Raw genomic sequence first — 17,066 nt, 5'->3', positions numbered from 1 at the left:
TTAATAAGCCTGAGGTAGAGAATATAACCTTGTGAGACAATCATAACCGTAAAGAAAAGTAACATTAATGAGCAAATATAAGATGGAACTGTGCCCCATTGTAGAATGGAATCTTCACTTTCACACATATCATACTTGATCAAATAATGACTTAGATGCTTCCAGCTAGTTGTTATGCCTGGTACATACACACCATGTAATTTCCCATCAGATGGACGAGTCCAAACGATGATTTCTGACAGGTCCTATCTGAACTGATTTCTGATCATTTTTCTGATGCATTTTTGTAGAAGTTTTTGGAAAGTTTAATTGGAAAAACGATCTGAAATCAGATCGGATCTGTTGGAAATTATCACTTCGATCCGTCTATCTGAAGGAAATTGCATGGTGTGACTCAGGCATAACACCTATAGGATGTAGTCTTCCCAGTGAGTAAATCCTGGTACACACTTTCAATTATGATTGGCAATCACTTACTACACTTACCAACATGCACTATGGGAGCCAACAGATATTGGATTTAGTGAGCAGATTGTGTAGGTAAACAATCATACTACATATAGCTAGGCTCACACTTGGTCCGCTAACGTATCTGTGGCTCTGTTTTTCAGGCCGGATCAAAACTGAAGCCACAGATACCAGTGTTAAAGATAGCACTTCGCTTCACCCCTTAAAAAAAACGGAGCCGTCTGCGTTCAGGGGACCCGTTTTTAAAACCTGAACGGGCGGTCCGGATTTCCAACATTTTCAAGGACCCCCACTAGCTGGAGAGAGAGCGGGGACCCAGGTGAGGGGGGGGGGGGGCTGAACGACCCCCCTCCCCGCTGCCATTTCCACGGACTGGAAATGTCCCCTGTGGCTTTACCATAGCCTCCATTTTGTTTAGAAAAAAAAAAAAAGGATCCGTTTAAAACGGATTTGATCCTAAACCGACAAGTGTGGACCTAGCCATAGGTGATATAACTGGTCAGTTATTGGCCAATCATAATTGAAAGTGTGTACCAGGCTACTGAACATGTCAAACGTTCCATCATTTTGCCATGATTGGCCTGCTTGGTGTTAGTAGTTTTCAGATCATCAAATCATTATATTTGTGATCTGTTTATATAACTTTCTATTTGGCTACTAATTACCATAGTTTCTGTGTACAGATCACAAATATGATTTGATGATCTGAAAACTACTAACACCAAGCTGGCCAATCATGAATCCACAGTTATGGTTACTAATGCACTTAAGGGGCCCATACACTGGTTGATTTCAGCGATCAGAAATCAATTCTATCAAATTCCCCATTCGATCGATTTGTGGCTGATTTCAATTGATTTGATCTATCTGACAGGATGGAAAATTTAGGTCGATCTGCTGCTGGCAGCAGATTGATGGCCCATAGAGTTGCATTGGATCTATTGGTCCAATAATGCATTTAAAGAGAACCCGAGGTGTGTTTAAAGAATGTTATCTGCATACAGAGGCTGGATCTGCCTATACAGCCCAGCCTCTGTTGCTATTCCAAACCTCACCAAGGTCCCCCTGCACTCTGCAATCCCTCATAAATCACAGCCGTGCTGTGAGGCTGTGTTTACATCTGTAGTGTCAGTCTCAGCTGCTCCCCCGCCTCCTGCATAGCTCCGGTCCCTGCCCCCGTCCCTTCCCTCCAATCAGCAGGGAGGGAAGGGATGCAGGCAGGGACTGGAGTTCTGCAGGAGGCGGGGAGAGCAGCAGACTGATACTATAGAGATAAACACAGCCAGCTCTGACAAGCTGTTTGTCAGCAGCGTGGCTGTGATTTATGAGGGATTGCAGAGTGCAAGGGGACCTGAGGGGGGTTTGGGATAGCAACAGAGGCTGGGCTGTATAGGCAGATCCAGCCTCTGTATGCAGATAATATTCTTCAAACCCACCTCGGGTTCTCTTTAAAGGGGAACTGGAGAGAGAGGTATATGGAGGCTGTCATGTTTATTTCCTTTTAAGCAATACCAGTTGCCTGGCAGCCCTGCTGATCCTCTGCCTCTAATACTATTAGCCATAGCCCCTGAACCATGCATTCAGCAGATCAGGTGTTTCAGTGGTTCAGACTTTAAAGTCAGATCTGACAAGACTAGCTGCATGCTTGTTTCTAGTTTTATTCAGATACTACTGCAGAGAAATTGACCAGCAGGGCTACCAGGCAACTGGTAGTGATTAAAAGGAAATAAACATGACAGCCTCCATATACCTCTCTCTTCAGTTCCCCTTTAAGGGGTCCATACACTGGTCGATTTCAGCCATCGATCAATCAATTCTATAGAATCGATTGATCAGAAATAAAATCTATCAAATTCCCCATTCGATCGATTTGCAGACGATTTTGATCGATTTGATCTATCTTACAGGATGGAAAATCTGGGTCGATCTGCTCCTGGTAGCAGATCGATGGCCCATTGAGTTGCGTTGGATCTAATGGTCTAATAATGCATTTAGATCGATTTCCAATAGATTTCATTCTGAAATCTATTGGAAATCTGTTCCTAGTGTGTGGCACACATCAGATAGATTCCTGTCAGATTGGATTTGACAGGCATCTGCCAGAAAGCTATCTGATGGTCAAATCTGCTGCAAATCTATAAGTGTATGGCCACCTTTACACTCAGCTCATACTCAGTGCTTAAAACTGACTGAGGCTGGGTGCACACATAACAGAGCGTGAAAGGTTGTGTTTTCTGTCATGTGTGGGGTTTTTTGTGTGTTTTTAGTATGCGTTTGCGGTTTTCCCTTGCAGATGCGTTTTTCAAGTGTTTGTGTGCGTTTTTATGCATTTGTGTTTCGCATATACAAAACCCATATGCGTTTTGTATGCGCTTTTCAATTTTTTCATGCTAATCCCTAGGAAGACAACAGGAAGCGGAAATACATCAGAAAACTATTTTTTAAAATAAAAACACATATAAAAACGCATGTAAAACGCAAACATAAAAACCGCATACCATTGCGTTCCTATTGACTTTCATTATGTGCGTTTTTGAATATTATGCAACAAAACCTTTTTTTTTTAAAAAGCATGTTTGAAAACGCATATGCGTTTTTATATGCATTTTTTCCTGCGGCCCATCGACTTCCATTAGCGACAGCGTTTGTTCTGCAACGTTAGCATTTCTGCTAAGTGTGCACCTAGCCTGTATGTTCTCTTTTCCATATACTTATTCCGGTACTTATCCGTTAGCCAGGCGCATCCGGCAGGTGGCGACAAAACTCCACCAGAGTTACATCTTTCCCTACTATCCATGTCGGCCTGGAGGGGGAATAGTAATTAGCGCCACCTGCCGGATGCGCCCGGCTAACGGATAAGTACCCTTATTCCTCCTATATGCATCCTCTATGTATAACCAGCTGAGTACTGTGATGTCATCAAGTAATCCCAGCATCCTCTATACCCAGCTGAGTATTGTGAGGTCATCAAGTAATCCCAGCATCCTCTATACCCAGCTGAGTATTGTAAGGTCATCAGGTAATCCCAGCATCCTCTATACCCAGCTGAGTATTGTGAGGTCATCAGGTAATCCCAGCATCCTCTATACCCATCTGAGTCTTGTGAGGTCATCAGGTAATCCCAGCATCCTCTATTTGTACCCAGCTGAGTATTGTGAGGTCATCAAGTAATCCCAGCATCCTCTATACCCAGTTGAGTATTGTGAGGTCATTAGATAATCCCAGCATCCTCTATTTGTACCCAGATGAGTATTGTGAGGTCATCAGGTAATCCCAGCATCCTCTATACCCAGCTGAGTATTGTGAGGTCATTAGGTAATCCCAGCATCCTCTATTTGTACCCAGATGAGTATTGTGAGGTCATCAAGTAATCCCAGCATCCTCTATACCCAGCTGAGTATTGTGAGGTCATTAGGTAATCCCAGCATCCTCTATTTGTACCCAGCTGAGTATTGTGAGGTCATCAGGTGGGGAAAAAAACAGCTGTAACTGATCAGTCAAGTTTTCATCTGGAAAGACAATTTACAGCATGTCGGGACTATTTGCATGTAATTGATAATGTATTCTGTACTAGGGATTTGATTATATTTACTTCTTTTCATAATTCACACTGATGTAATACTTCTTTAGTGAGGTTTGTTGGCTTTTTTGTATATATGGACTTTGCTTACCTTTTCAATAAAACGAAAAATACATACATACATATATATATATATATATATATATATATATATATATATATATATATATATATATATATATATATATACATGCATGCATGCATACACACATACATACACATATATATATATATATATAAACTTTTGTTAGCTATTTGACAGGTATATATAGCTATATATATATATATATATATATATATATATATATCTTTCATTACTATGATTGTTGTTTAAATAATAAAAAAAAATAATTACTAAAACATTTTTTTTCAAATCCTTCGGTTTGCAGCATCAGAGCTGCGATCAGCGGCAGAGGAGTCCTGCTCGGCTCGTCGGTCTCTAGGCGAATGCCTCGCTCCCGCACCGGAGCTTCCTTAAGCCACAGAGCGGACCACGTTGAGAACAGACACAGCCCCTGCGCCACATTTGTGCTTCTTCTCCCGCCTCTTTGCGGGGTTTTCAGGCGATCGGCGACCACCAAACCCGGGACCACCCGCATATCTCCATCTCCGGACTCCCCCCCGAAGACCCGAACAGGAATCCCGGAGGAATGCCGCCGCTTTCATGTGGAAATCCCCCGATCTATGGGCGCCCCCTGGCGGTCACAGCGCTAGCGGCGGGGAGACGGCTGTTTGGAGGGCAGATTGCAGGGGTGAGAGGGGGCGGAGAGCTGAGATCGCTGCTAGGGGTGGACGACGGGTCTCTGGCACACACGTGTAATGCTATTTGGGGCCTCCAGAGGGCGGTGATGGGGAGCTATGAGCAGTGTAGTGTGATTGAAGAAGCACAGAGGCTGTCACGTGACCCCGGAGCTGTCGCACTGGAAGCTCAGATGCGGATCCGTCACGTGCAGAGGGAAGGTGCTCTGGCACATCCCCCCAACCACCTCCCATAACTTTTTTTACATACAACAAAGGTGCCTGCAGGAAGCCCCGCCCCTGGCTCAGAGAAGCCCCGCCCCCTGCCGCGAGAAGCTCCGCCCCCAACCTAGGACACTGGAGAGGCAACCCTGACAGGAATTTGGGAGCAGGTGAGAATGTGCGTCCCCCGTAGCAGCACCCACACTGATCTCCCCCCCTCCCCCCGCCCAAGCACCCTCACTGACCCCTCCCCCCCCACCAATCCCCCCTAGCACCCACAGTAACTTCTCCTTCATCCACACCCCCACACTGACCTCTTCCCCAATCACCCACACTGACCCCTCCCCCCCAGCACCCACAATAACGTCTTCCTCACCCACACACACTGACCTCCCCTCCACCAATCACCCACACTGTCACTGACCCCTCACCCCCCCCCCCCCCACACACACACACACTGACCTCTCCTTCCACCAATCAACCCACGCTGATCCCTCACCCCCCCCCCCCCCCAGAACCCCCAGTAACTTCTCCCTCATCCCCATCCCCCCCCACCACACACACACACACACACACACAGACCTCCCTCCACCAATCACCCACACTGACCCCTGCCCCCCAGCACCCACAGTAACTTCTTCTTCACACACCCACACTGACCTCTCCCTCCACCAATCACCCACACTGTCACTGACCCCTCACCCCCCCCCCCCACACACACACACACGCACACTGCCCTCTCCTTCCACCAATCAACCCACGCTGACCCCCACCCCTCCCCCCCCAGAACCCACAGTAACTTCTCCCTCATTCCCAACCCCCCCCCCCCACACACACACACACACACTGACCTCTCCCTCCACCAATCACCCACACTGACCCCTCCCCCCCCTGAACCCACAGTAACTACTTCCTCATCCACCCCCCCCCCCCCCCACACACACACACATCCATCCACACCCACACTGACCTCTCCCTCCACCAATCACCTACACTGACCCATCACCTCTTCCCCCCCCCCCCAGAACCCACAGTAATTTCTCCCCCTCCACACACACACACACACTGACCTCTCCCTCGACCCACATTAACCTCTCCATCACCCACACTGACCTTTCCTCCCCCACTCTCCACACTAACCTCTCCCACCGCCACAATCCACACTAACCTCTCCCTTCCCTGACAACCACACTGACCTCTCCCTTCCCCCACCACTCACACTAACTTCTCCCACCCCCCAGAACCCACACTAACCAGGGCCGGATTTAGGGGCAGGCATCCGAGGCCGGGGACTAGGGCGCTGGAATTTACCCTAATGTATGGGGCGGGTGACATGTTAACTATACCTGCTGTCACCCACGGCCGTCCGCAATAAGTAAAAGCCGATCTGGAGTCTGCAGGCTCCAGCCAGCCGCCCCGCCGCTTTGCTGTGTCTAACAGTAGTGCCTGTGTTGCGGTGAGCAGCTCAGCTGGCGGGTGCGGCTGCCGCGGTCAGAATCCAGATCGGGCGGGTAGAGTAGTATTCAAACTCTGAGGCTGGAGAGAGCCTACAGAAGCTGCCGGCTGCAGGAAGACTCTCTCCCTAGTCCCGCACGAGTGCACGTGTGACGTGTATGTCACAGGCATCTCCAGAGACGCAAGTGGCATAAAGACAGCGGGCGATTCGCTCAGCCCGCTGTCAATCAAAAACATCAACATGATGTCAGCGCCTGAACCCGCCCACCTAGAGTGTGGAGTAGATGGGGAGGTCGCGTGGTACCGCTGGCGCTTATGGACAGATCGGAACCCCAAGAAGCAGCAAAGCAGTAATCGAGCCCCCCTTATTCCACTGGAAGTTGTAATGCTGCGCGCAGTTTTCAAGGTGTGAATGCTAGATGGACACTGGACAGTGGGCCGAGACAGTAAGTGAAGTTATTACCCTTGACATAAGAAGAAACATTCTTCCTCTCCCTGTGCAACATTTTTTTTTTCTTCAGTAAGAGTGTTATTTCTCAACTTCTATTTTAAAAGGAAATAGCTTAAAGGGTTACTAAAAGCAAAATAAAAAAATTATATATATATATATATATATATATATATATATATATATATATATATATATTATTCATATATTCAGTTTAACGTTTACCTGATTGTTCTTGCAGCCCTCTGGAGTCATCCTGTGCCTGCTCCGTCCTTACGGGTCCCTCCATCAAGCATCGGCAGCCTCCGAAAGCTGGCTAGTCGCGGCCATTCGAATGCCACTGCGCATGCGTGAACCCGAGCCGCATGCACCCTGATCGCAAGCCTGCTGCTGGGAGCGCTCTGTGCATGCACAGTAGTGATTTTCGTGTACTGCAGATGCGCAGGACGCTCGCAGCAGCATGAGCACAGGGAGGAGGCGTATGGCCAGCCAGCTTTTCAGGGGTCGCCACTGCTGGCAAGAGGGTCTCGGAAGGACAGGACGGGCACAGGAGTAACTTCAGGAGGCTCCAAAACGTCCCAGGTAAGTTAACTTTTTTTAAAATTTTTGCCTTAGATTTCCTTTAAAGGAAAGCAGAGATGTTTAAATAAGCAGCTTTTATACTTACCTGGGGCTTCATCCAGCCCCATGTGGCCCTGTTGTGCTTCTGTTGCTGGGACCAGTCTGCACCCGCAGTTAGTACAGCGCTGTTGCAGAACAGCCGCAGGAGCATGACTGGGGTGTGCACATGGCCGGGCTGCACATGCGCGGTGAACCACAACTGGCTAGGACTTGGATAATGGAGCTAGAAGAATCCCCAGGTAAGTATAAAAGCTGCTTATTTAAACATGTCTGATATACTTTAATGTAGTAACTAGCAGGCTTGCTCATCACAAGTAAATCAAGAGTAACCACAGTGGTTACTCGTAATTCAAATGAGTTGTAATTGCTGCAGCTTAGCGGCTGTATGCGGCATTGTTAATTACCCAGAATGTCACTGTCCACCCTGCATTTCAAAGAGCTTGCAAGTGACCTATTGGTCGCGTTGCAAGCCTCGCTATGGCGCACTTCCTCCTTCCTGCTTGAAGGAGGAAATGCGCCATAGCAAGGCTTGCAACGCGACCAATAGGTCACTTGCAAGACCTTTGAAACGCAGGGCGGACATCGGCATTATGGGTAATTAACCCCGCCGCATACAGCTGTGGCAATTACAACTCATTTGAATCATGAGTAACCACCGTGGTTACTCGTGATTTACTCGTGATGAACAAGCCTGGTAACTAGTCATGAATGCAGGAAAAGCATTAAAAATAAGCTGCAGTTATACAGCAACTACCTGCCCATGCTGCTCTCCTATATAAATAATTCACAGGTAAACTTCGGGGGCCGTCATAGATTCAGGGTTCATTGTGCCTCCCCATCTTTCATGGGGTACACTCGGATGTCATGGTATGCCACCTAATGCTCTGCATGCTCTCTGTCCACTCTGCCTCCTTTGAGATTGTGCTCCTACTCGGCTGTGCCCACTGTAGCCACAGCCAAAGAGCTTCCTCTTTCTCCCTGTGGTCAGTTTGCTTGATCATCATTTTCCCGCAGTTTGGCATGGTGAATTCTCCTAGCTTGAAGCGTTTTGTGCATGCGCAGTTCGCTAAGATTGTAACTGCACTTGCGCAGAATGCTCCCAGCCACAGGATTTTAATCAGGGGAGTGCGTGGCTGGCCCAGGACCAGGCATGCATAGTGATGCGTGACTGGGCTGTATCGTGGACATCACTTTGGGAGAATGGAGGGGATCAGGAGGATGGTGATCAAGCAGACGGATTACAGGGGGTTGAGGGAAGCCTCAGGTATATATAAATCCTTATGCTTAATTCATCTCAGGTTTCCTTTAAAGTGTACCTGAGGCAGGGTAAAAACTTCTATTTTATTTACTTGGGGCTTCATCCAGACCCTCGTAACCATGTACCTCCTTGAACATACTCCTGTGGCCAGGAGTGTTCTACGTATGAGTAGAATGCTCCCAGATACGGGGACACGTTTAAAGGGAAGGTTAACGGTCCCTAAAAAAGAAAAAAAAATGCTAATCCACTTACCTGGGGCTTCCTCCAGCCCATGGCAGGCAGGACGGGCAGTAGTTCTGCGCCTGTGCAGTACAGCCCGGAGGACGTCCAATGACATCAGCGCGCCTGCGTGAGGCGCATTTTGGAGCGCAGAAGAGCCCGACCTGGCAGCCAGCCTGGCCAGGTCGGGTGCGCCACCGGAGGAGACCGGGAGCCTGCGGAGAGGCGCCGAGGGCACGTCCTGCCTGCCACGGGCTGGAGGAAGCCCCAGGTAAGTGGATTAGCTTTTTTTTTTTTTTTTTTTTTTTAGGGACCGTGAACCTTCCCTTTAAGGAGGTGTGCGGCCTGGGCCATGGAGAGGGCAGAGCATGCGCTGGATGCAGCATTAAAGTAAGTGAAATTTTACTTACCTGGGCTTCTTCCAGCCCCTAAAATTGAATCTGTTCCTGTGCTGAAGTTCCACTGTCCTAGCATCTACTGTCCCCTCCGTAAGATCACGACCCCTGGCTGGGCTGTGGGATTCGCATCATGATACCGAATTATGATTTATAATTATTACAGTAGAATCCCTTTATAGTAAACTCCAAGGGACCTGGGCAAGTAGCTTACTGTATCAGCAGTTTACTATATCAGAATTGGTCATACATTGTATATTTATATAGAGGCATTTGCTGGGACCTGAGTACTGAGTTTACGATACCCAGAGGTTTACTATCTCAGAGTTTACTATAATGAGATTCTACTGCATAAGAAGAACATTTATGTTGCGCTTTTCTCCTGGCAGACTCAATGTGCTTCAGGGCTGCAGCCACTTAGGACACACTCCAGAGATGACCAGGATTATTAGGAAGCCTTGGCCAAAGCCTCCTTACTATTTTACATACTGGCTTGACCTAGCAATCGAACCCTGGTCAAAGGCTCAAATCCTACGTCAAAGGCAACAGCAATAACCCAGTACGGGATCCAGCTGACCTAATTTCATTACCTACTTGTGTTATTTTGAGTCAAGCTTTATAATCATTTTATATGAGGTAACAGTCCCTAAATAAGTTATTTGCATGTCATGTTGCCTACCTAGGGTATCTGAGATAACAATGTATAATCATGCTTTGTGGGTATCATGTTTCTTAATTATGTTGTTTGGGGTCATGTTCCCTAATTAGGTTATTCAGAAGACATGTTAGTTGTTGTTTTTCAGTCGTCTGTGACCACTGTCAGTATGCACACAGCTTCTGCTAGGATTTGCATGGTGCACATGGATATATTTTGTTATCTCCCAGGAAAGGATGGCAGATTATGGTTTGATCGATGCATTGAATGTTTGCACTATGCATATTACAGGACCAGAGTTCAGACATATACGAATTCCAGGGTAGCTTGACACAATGTATGTGCCTAGGCAAGAGAATGTATTATTGTGCAACAAAGACTCTGGCTTTTAACTTGGCTGTATGGATGGCAGTGGTTCCTGAATGACTGATTTGGATGAAACCATTTGTTCTTCTTGATCGAAAAAAAGATTATTTCTCACTTCCATTCAATTTGATTGTTTTGGTTGAAACAAATGACAGGAGCATCAAACATTTTTATTGTACCCTGTATAGGCACAATAAAGCCGAGTACCCTCGGCCAGATGGGAAGGAGGGGGGGGAGGGGGGGGGGCGGCTGGTGACAGTGGGCCTTGGGTGGAGAAAAGTACAAATCCGGCCCTGACACTAACCTCTCCCCTACCCGACAATCACACTGATTGATGAAGTTCCCCCTGTTGGTGTCTTTTGAAGCATGCACTTTACTTAATTTACCTCCCTCTTGTCAACCAAACAACAAAAAATCCCCTTCCTCTCTCTTTCTGAGTATACATAAATAATGGACGCTTGTGGCGCATACCACACTTCAAAAATTGAATTGGGTAGGACATGTACGCTATGCTTAGTGCCTGTTACCTGATTGGCTATATCCATATAGCTTTGCATTTACTTATTGTTTGAGTCAAACAGTAACGCCCCTTACTTGGGATGTCTCTGCTCTGCATTTCGTGCCGATTTTCCTGCTGTATTTTCAATATTATTATTTTGTTCATCACTTTATTTACATGTATATTATCCCTTGTGTACCATGATATAATGTTGTTTAATCCTTAATATTTTGTGACACTTTGTGAAAAAACAGTTGTTTTTAATTTAGGGACATTGTAATCAGCCCTGGTAACTATTTGCGTTCCAAGCCGGCATAGCACTTCCTGAAGTGATGCACCTCTGTTTGACGGTGACGCACTTCCGGCTGCCGGGCTTGGTTACCCATGTGCGCTTGCCATTGATGGGCATAGACCAGCACACAGCGGCATAATGGATGCACTACGGGGACAGGAATCACGTGGATTCTTGCGCTCCATGACTCATTTTCAACACAGCTTGAAAGGCGGATATATTTCCGCTCCAGCTGATGACGTTCTTCACTCGGACAGCTTGTCCTATCAGAGCGCTCCATCCACGAAGGTCCCCAGCTCTTAAGCAACTCCTTTTCCCATGATACACTGCTCCTGAGGAAGTGGTTATCTTTAACCACGCCACGCGTGGAGCGTCTGGCGTGCCTCCCACCGCCCTCATCTGAATGCTGCTATCAATTCCAGGCCCCTCCAGTATCGGAATATGAATGCTAAAACCCCATATATAACTTTTGACTTGCATTACTGATCCCTATATGCACTGTTCATGCACTTTTACCTGCACACTCATGTTCTTTGAGCATTATATCTATCCTAATTTCTTAGCACTTTGGTCACTATAGGGCTTATTACTGTAGCATACTTTCAGGTCTAGACCCGGGTCTGGGATTGCCTTACATTGGGCTCAATCATTGAACCCAATTTTTGACAATTTAAGCAGTTACAGGGCTGATTGTTTACATAGGTGGTGAGACACTTCTTATTGATCATTGGTCCGCAATTGATGTATTGTGGTGAGTTGCTGCTTGTTAGCTGTAACTTTTTAAATTATTTTATGAGTTCTTTGCATGGTGTCCAATAAAGATTGTTTACATTTGGAATGGTGGTGCAGCTTGTATTTCCAAGACCTCGTTTTTATGGTTAAGGTATGATGCTTTTTGTCCTGGTAGCTGCACACCAGTACTATTGAGGAGTGCGGATTATTTCTATTGCATATCAATCCCAGTCACACAGTGACCAATTGGGCAAAGTTTGAGAACCCTTCCATTGTAAGAATAGCTGCAGTTTACATTTTCCCAGTGAAATTTGTATTTGTCTCTGTCTACTGATAACCCGGCGTTGCTCGGGTATGTATTTGGCTGGTGTTGGCTGCACCCACTTTTTCTAACACTAACACCTAAACACTCAATTACTCAATGACCAAGTTTATGAGCTTTGCGGTCTTTGGCATCAATAATTTGCATTGAAATGAAACAAATCTGATTGGTGGTGGCTCCACCCCCTTTTCTGAATTTGATCCCCAGTCACCCAATGACTAACTGTACCAGGTTTGAGGCTTGCGCCATTAACAGTGCAAGAATGGCAGCAGGGGCGTGGCTTGGATCCAGGGCAAGATGGCTGCTTAAACCCTGTGCTCCTGTGCCTCGTCTGCATGTAGCTTCCAAACCCAGCTTTTCCCCGACTCCATCCGAGCTATGAGGAGCACCCGCAAACAACTAGCCTCCAAGGAAGACCAAGCTCAGTCTCAAGCCGCGCAGGGACCAACCATACCGGAGATATTCCGCACCCAACACGGCGCTAACACGGACTCATCTAAATCTAAGATGGCGCCCGTCAAAGATAGCAATGCGGCGTCACCGCCGAATACAGGCCCTAATCAGCAGAAAGACAAGAAGAAAACAGCACCGACTCTAGCTGACCTCCAGGCGATGGCTGCGGACATCAAGTCAACCTTCCACTCCGCGATCGCAGAGGTACGTCAGGACGTTGCAGCGGTCGGGGTTAGGCTTCAGGCCTCTGAAGCCACGACCTCTACCCAAGGGGCCCAGATCACCATGCTGCATAGGCTCGCGGTAGGCCAAAACACCAGAATTGCGTCCCACTCCCGCCACCTAGAAGATTTAGACAACCGGGGCAGGAGGAACAACATTCGGGTAAAGGGCCTCCCCGAATCGGTCACCACTGAACAGATTGAACCTGCCCTGCAATTTGTCTTTGCAAACCTGTTGGAGCTTCCCACTGATTCCGAGGTGCCATTAGTTAGAGCCCACAGAGCTCTGCGACCTCGAGGTCTGGAGACTGACAAACCTAGAGACGTGATCTGCTGCCTTGAGTCCTTCAAACAAAAGGAAGACATCATGAAAGCGGCGAGAAATAATGAGGAAATCCGCTTCAATGACCACCTCATCACTCTCTATCAGGATCTTTCCGCGATCACCCTCGCCAAGAGGAGGGCCCTTAAACCACTGCTTCAAATCCTACGTGATAAAGGCTACGCTTATCGCTGGAGGTTTCCATTTGCCTTAACTGTTTCACACGGGGAACGTTTCGCTATACTCAGATCGGCGGCTGGCCTTGCTGACTTCTGCAAGGAATTGGGCCTGCCAACGGTGGAGATACCGAACTGGGACGGTGAGATGTCAATTCCGGAGCTGGCGCCCGCTGGAGATTCCGCCCCTGCACCAACCGAAGGGTCGCCTCACTCTCCCTCCCCGAACCCCGGGGTGCTTCAGAGGAGAGCCTCTACTTCCTCGCGTGCCTCAGAGGACTCTAATGAGGCCTAACTCACGGTTTTCCAACCAGGCCACCCTGCTCTCTTAATCCAACCCCCTATGCCCCCTCACATATTGCCGGAATATTGCACAGTGAGACCCCCTTTATGATGTGGGGTCCCCCTGTTTGACTCTTTTTACTGCAGCCCCCTGCTTCCCCCCAATATATTTCTAACCATCAACCACAGAGTTCTGTAAGCAATCTTGATATGCTACTCATACTTTATTACTTTAAGCTGAATTTGTTATAAGATATTGCTGTTATCTTCTATGCTTTTGTTGGGGGAGGAGGAGGGGGGAATTTGCTGAGGGTAATGTTAACAATCTTATATGCACCCTAAAACCTCATATGGCCCTTGGACCACATGATTAGGTTTTGCTAAACACTGACATGTATCCCCTCTACAGGGCTGGTTGAGGGTATGGAGGTTAAAGGTCAGACTCTCCTTGCTCACTCGATGCTCTTCCAATTTGGAGAATTCTAGTTTTGAATATATGGCTTTTTGTTTTGGTTCTTTTTCTTTTTAGTTACACTTGCTCGGATGTTCACCCGGGGTTAAAACTTCACACTGAGCAGACGAGACACACATATGAGTGCTTCTCGTGCTCTTGGTATCCTTTCACAACCCACATCAGTGTAATCTCCTGATACACTGAGACGGTTACCCACAGATTGGGTGTGTGCAGTACTCCACACTGTACACACGTGGGATGCCTATCCTTCGTGTTCATTTACTAGATAGGTTAGTACTCTTCCCTTCACCTTCACTCTTTCCTTTCTCTCTTTTCTCTTCTTCTTCTCTCTTCTCATCTCTTGACCTTGCACTGCCCATCGCCTCGGTCGACAAGTGGGGTGCTCCCGGGGCTGGGTGGGACGGGCCCCCCCGACCCGCCTATTCACACTGCACTCTCTCCATTTTCATTCCCATCGCCACAACATTACTCTATCATGGGTACGCAGACCCGAGACACGGAGGTCACAGGGAGTAGCTTCCTTACTTGGAAAACAGTATCACTAAATGTAAATGGTATGAATACTCCTGAAAAGAGGTCTATGATATTTGACTTCCTGAGGAGGGAGAAGGCTAACTTCGCTCTTCTTCAGGAAACACACCTGAGGACAGACCACATACCTACCAGATTTGACAAACGCTTTCCTCATGCATTCCACGCTACTTCTGACACATCCAAAACAAAAGGGGTCTCCATTTTTGTTAACCAAAACATTCCCCTATCGGTAATGGAAACCCAACGAGACCCCTCTGGTAGATATTTATTTGTGAAGGGTAAAATAGGGGACAGAATTATCACTCTCGCCAACCTGTATTCGCCTAATGTGAAGCAGGCATCCTTCCTTATCTCCACTTTGTCAAAGCTCCTAAACTTTACGCAAGGTATATTAGTACTGGGAGGAGACTTTAATGTCCCATTAGAACCGCTCATTGATTGCTCCAATGGCTCCTCATCCTTATCATATAGAGCTCTGAAATCCATTAAAACTCAAATACAGAAACTCTCCCTGGTTGATGCATGGAGAGTCATGCACCCCAAAGAAAAGGACTTTACCTTCTTCTCCCAGATACATGATAAACACTCACGTATTGACTACCTCTTCCTCTCTCAGAAAGATTTAAGCCTCATACATTCAACCTCAATTGGTGTCAAAAGTATCTCAGACCATGCCCCAACTACCCTTACCCTTAGACTTCCTGAGCGAGTGACCAAAACCTGGTGCTGGCGTCTAAACCCCCACATTTTAGCTGACAAAACAAGAGTAGAGAAGATCACAGCTGACCTTACCGACTACTTTTCGCATAACAACACCCCAGACACTTCGTCACTCACTATATGGGAAGCACACAAAGGGCTCGATTCACAAAGCGGTGCTAACCCAGTTAGAGACTTTAGGCATGATAACCATTGCACCACTCTGGTGAAAAGCCAGTTTAGGTGTGATAAGTTTAGGCATGATAAGTTTAGGTGTGATAAGTTTAGGCATGCTAAGTTTAGATAAGTTTAGATCGCTTGCAAAGTCCCGCATGCAAAGCAGCGCCATTAAACTTTATACGAAGTGCACCAGTCTTTGCTAGCGTAAAACTTTTGATCAGCTGTGCACTGCGGTGCTAACGCAGTTGGCGCTTAAACTTATCACACCTAAACTTATCACACCTAAACTTATCATGCCTAAACTTATCACACCTAAACTTATCACACCTAAACTTATCATGCCTAAACTGAGTTTAGGCATGATAAAGGGCTTTTCACCACGGTGCTAACTGTTAGCACCGCTTTGTGAATCAGGCCCTTAGTGGTAATAAGGGGACGCCTCATTCGTTTAGGAGCACAACTCAAAAGGGAAAAGGAGGAGGCCATAGCTAACCTAACAGCCAGAGTCAATGAGCTTGAAAAGCTTCACAAACAATCCCTAGCAGCAGGTAGAATGGAGGAACTGACTACAGCTAGAGAATACCTCTCTAGATATCTCCTTGTGGAGGCTAAAAGGAAAGTATGCTGGAGTAAGCGTCTCTTTTACGAGTTTGGCAACAAACCGGGTAGACTTTTGGCTGGGTCACTGAGGAAGCGGGTTCTCAAATCAAATATTGCTTCTATTTCAGATAAAACCCAGAGGAGGTTTTATTCTCCCGAGGACATAGTGGAGCAGTTCAGGCAGTTCTACGAGAAGCTATACAACCTTTACCCACCTGGGTCCCCAGACCCCCGAGGTCCGGAAAGACTTACCAAAATGCAAATCTTTCTAGAGAATTTCAGTAATCCCCTTAATCTCTCCCAGGATGACAGAGAAACTCTTGCAGCGCCCATCTCTGAGGATGAATTCCTTTTAGCTACCTCTGCCCTTAAGGCAGGTAAAGCCCCTGGCCCGGACGGCCTCACATCCCAATATTATAAACTTTTTCGCCACACCCTCGCATCCAGGTTTGTAGCAGCTTTCAACTCCTTTAATCCATCGACTATCCCCTCCCCACAATTCTTGGAGGCCCACATTGCCGTGATCCCCAAAGAAGGGAAGGACCCGCAACAATGTGCTAGTTACAGGCCAATCTCTCTACTCAACCTGGATGCAAAAATCCTGTCAAAAATTATCGCGAACCGAATGCTACCTTTCATACCTAGCACGATACTGGGCGATCAAGCTGGCTTTGTCCCTGGGAGGGAAGCAAAAGATAATGTCTTTCGTACAATAGACATTATATCCCTAGCTAAAAAGAATGGGATTCAGACCTTCCTACTCTCAACTGACGCTGAGAAAGCCTTTGACAGGGTGGCCTGGGATTACATACAGGCCACCCTGTCACGGCTTGATATTGGCCAACCTATGCTCC

The 17,066-nt window shown here is 47.1% G+C and overlaps 2 long non-coding RNA genes across 4 annotated transcripts in view; one reads left to right on the top strand and one right to left on the bottom strand.

Moving 5' to 3' along the window:
• LOC137536005 (uncharacterized) overlaps positions 1–5,018 on the bottom strand; it is a 176,862-nt gene extending 171,844 nt beyond the window's left edge. The window contains exon 1 of the long non-coding RNA XR_011024496.1: positions 4,404–5,018. This is a non-coding gene — a long non-coding RNA (uncharacterized lncRNA). The remainder of the gene's footprint in view (positions 1–4,403) is intronic.
• Positions 4,982–17,066, top strand: part of LOC137536004 (uncharacterized) — a 248,648-nt gene continuing 236,563 nt past the window's right edge. For all 3 annotated transcript variants that reach the window (XR_011024495.1, XR_011024493.1, XR_011024494.1), the window contains exon 1: positions 4,982–5,178. This is a non-coding gene — a long non-coding RNA (uncharacterized lncRNA). The remainder of the gene's footprint in view (positions 5,179–17,066) is intronic.

This window comes from Hyperolius riggenbachi, chromosome 10 (assembly GCF_040937935.1).
Source record: "Hyperolius riggenbachi isolate aHypRig1 chromosome 10, aHypRig1.pri, whole genome shotgun sequence".
In the NCBI taxonomy this organism is placed as follows: Eukaryota; Metazoa; Chordata; class Amphibia; order Anura; family Hyperoliidae; genus Hyperolius; species Hyperolius riggenbachi.
Note: the sequence above shows the minus strand (reverse complement) of the source record. Positions and strands in the feature narration are given on the sequence as shown.